The sequence below is a fragment of the Panthera tigris genome, chromosome D3, assembly GCF_018350195.1.
Source record: "Panthera tigris isolate Pti1 chromosome D3, P.tigris_Pti1_mat1.1, whole genome shotgun sequence".
Taxonomy (NCBI): Eukaryota; Metazoa; Chordata; class Mammalia; order Carnivora; family Felidae; genus Panthera; species Panthera tigris.
The window spans coordinates 20,954,095-20,957,267 of record NC_056671.1 but is presented as its reverse complement, the minus strand read 5'-3'; the positions used below and the strand labels follow the sequence as shown (position 1 = coordinate 20,957,267).

Sequence of the window (3,173 nt, the reverse complement as noted above, 5' to 3'; positions counted from 1 at the left end):
TGTGGCTGCAGGTGCACACGCCACGCTGACGGCTCCCACTATGGATTTATGAAACTCCCTCCGGGGTGTCCCTAGTTCAGACACTCCATGACCCTTCACTTCCCACATTCTCTCCGTAACTCATTGGTATGTCTTGCCCTGTCTTCAATACATAGTCAGATTGCCCTCAACTTCCTTGAAGTTAGAAAGTATCTTCTATCCAGTCTCCAAAGTAAAACATAGAAGATAGAAATGAGATCACCAGCTAAAAAGGTTAACATGTTTATGGTTAGTTTTCTTATTGAAGACAAAAGTAAACATTCGCCAGTTTTTTCAAATGTGCTTTCATATACTTCAGGGAATTTTACAATTTCCTTTAAAATACAAATTGCACACATCTCAACATGTTTATTCAGCCCTTTAACTTTTTTTGGTAATCTTATTAGGACTATTTTCATTATTTTTAACTTATGAAAAACTAAATGAATATAGAAAAAAATAGTACACATAAAAAAGAGAACAGAAGAATTAATTTAAAAGAAGTCCAAATGTGAACAGTAATTGCTTAAATAATTAAAGACGTGAGTAAAAAAAAATGAGGGATTTAAAAAACTAAAACTCTTATTTAAAATTTTATTAAAACAATACGTTTTATTTTACATACTTCTGATGATTTTACTGAATTGTTTTTTTCAGTAAAATATTTTTAAATTTAAATGCCCTGAGCCTTTTATATAACATATTTCATTTCTCAAATAAAAACCTTATTCTTTCTTATTACACTTTACTGCTGTTTTTAGTTACATTCTTTTTGTATTCGTAAGAAGTTGAAGAGAAATATGAAGTGTATTGGTCATAGCACTTAGCTCTGATAACTTTTCCTTTTATGTCAATGTTAGATATTACATAAAGTATGAAATAAAATAATTTATTTTTTACATCTGCATCAACCATTTTAGGAGGTATTCTTTTGTTATTATTTTTTATATTAAAAATATGGAAAATTCTGGTGCTCAGGTAATATCCAACAAAGAAATTGGAAATACCCATGACAGCTGTTAAAAACACACCAACAATTAAGAAGACAGAGGAAACTACACAAAATTCACACCTTCCGTAAAGCATGAGATGGACCGAGTTGCAACTTCGCACAACCCGGAAGTGAAAATCAGCAAATAAATAAGCGCTCAGACTGGAAACCCTGGCGGCTTCACTCCCGTGCTCACACTACAAGTCAGGAGCATCAGTGGGAAGAAAAGTGAGTTCCAGAAAAAGCTGTAGGAGACAGAAAGGGAAGGCGACTAGTGGCCTGAACCAGCACGAGAGGAGAAAGTCCCTTGAATGTGAAGACACAGGCCGGCATGTGGGGAGACCTGAGCCCTGACCACGGGACATGCATCCAGGAAGAGCAAGAGGGAGACAGGAGGTCTCAGTTGCAGAGCTGTGGGCACAGGGGGTGAGAAAGTCAGGAAGGGACTCTGGAAACACCTCAGTCAAGGGAAATGAGGGGCAAGAACATTTGGCATCCACCAGGCACGAGGGAATAGGAACCAGGGAAAGGAGACACAGCCTGCATCCTCTCCAAGGGTAAAGCAAAAATGCATGACACCAAAACCAGAAAAACAGTCTCATAACACACAGTATTATTTTTCATAACAGAATACAGCAACTACTGGCTAAATTGTTGAACAAAAAGAAGTATGTACAAATATATAACATAAATCATGGAAGGGGTGAATTGATATTGGAAGATAAAAATTGAAAAAGAATGAAATCCTTAATTATTGTATAAACCACTAAGGAAAAGTAAGTGATTACTGTTTTGACAGCCGATGCCATTAAAACTGGAACCATACAGATAGATCGGCATGGTCCCTGCACAAGAGTGACAAGCAACCAAGTGAAGCAATCCATATATTTACAGATGGTGGTGTTGATGTTCCCGCAACAATGCACACATTCTTAATGCCAGTGAGTGAAGTGCTTACAGTGGCACCTGTTCTGTGATTCAGCACCTGTGAAATGTGCACAAGAGGGAAGTCACTGCAGACAGGAAGGAACCGGTGGTGACAAAGGGGTGAGTGCAGAGAGGGGCAATGGCGTGACTGCTAGTGGGTCAGCGCTTTTTCCGCAGGTGATGGAAATGTTGTCGATTCGATCATGATGATGTTTGCACAACTCCGTAAATATACTACAGACTGCTGGGTTGTATACTTGAATGAGTGAACTCGGTGACATGCAAATTATCTCACTAGATTTGTTTTATTTTTAGGAAAAAGAACTTGAGGTGAGAGGCAGGGTGAGTCAAGCCCGGGTGGTGGTGTGTGTAAAGGCTGGAGGAAACACCTGAACATGTGGAATCCCAATGCCAAGCAGCCAGGTCCAAATCCAGATCTACTGACGTCAGGTACCCTGAAGGTGCCCATCCTGCCATCCACCACCTGACCACCCTGCCTGCCCTCCAGGCCCCTCTCCATCTCCTGCAGCAGCTTCCCGGGGGAATCCAGCTTTCTCCCCAGTGCACCCCCATCCTGCACCATAACCAGGGCATCCGGGAGGCCAACCCCTAGGTCCCTACCTGCTCCCTACCCACCACCTGCTCCTGGCATCCCTCCTGTGAATCCCTTGGCACCTGGCATGGAAAACAGATGGAAAAGAAAACATGGAAGAAAATGAAGAAAGTTCTTACAGATATACAAATACAACAAGCATGGTAAGCATTCCTCCTCCTCCTCCTCCTCCTCCTCCTCCTCCTTCTCTTCAGACCGAGTACAGGGCCTGGACCCTTCCCTCAAGCCTTTCTGGTTCTGCTCTCCCACCAAGCTTTAGTTGTGAACTTATACTGGAGAAAATTAGCCCCGTCCCTTCCCCCTTCCCCCCCAATCTGAGCCTTACTCTGCTATGCAGCCCTACTGGCTGGGGAAATTGGATTAGAATGACCATGGGCCAGCAAAGACTGTCTTCTCACTACATGGATGGACGTTTCAGTCGATGAGTTTAGTAGAACTATTTTTGGAAGATGATGAGACTTCGGAGCTAACTACTCAAGATGAGTACAAGATCTGTCAAATGCGATTTTTTAAAACATTTTTTGTAATATTTGTGGTGTCATGGGAGGTGTTGTGGAGATTTAATTATGGAAAAGAGAAACTCTACCATTGTAGTGATGGTTGGCAAACGTTGGTGATTTACTG

At 41.5% G+C, this 3,173-nt stretch overlaps 1 non-coding gene across 1 annotated transcript; it reads left to right on the top strand.

The window, feature by feature from the left end:
- Positions 1-1,795: 1,795 nt before the first annotated feature.
- Positions 1,796-1,899, top strand: LOC122232827. The gene has a single exon (XR_006210241.1). It is a non-coding gene; the product is annotated as a U6 spliceosomal RNA (small nuclear RNA).
- Positions 1,900-3,173: the final 1,274 nt, after the last annotated feature.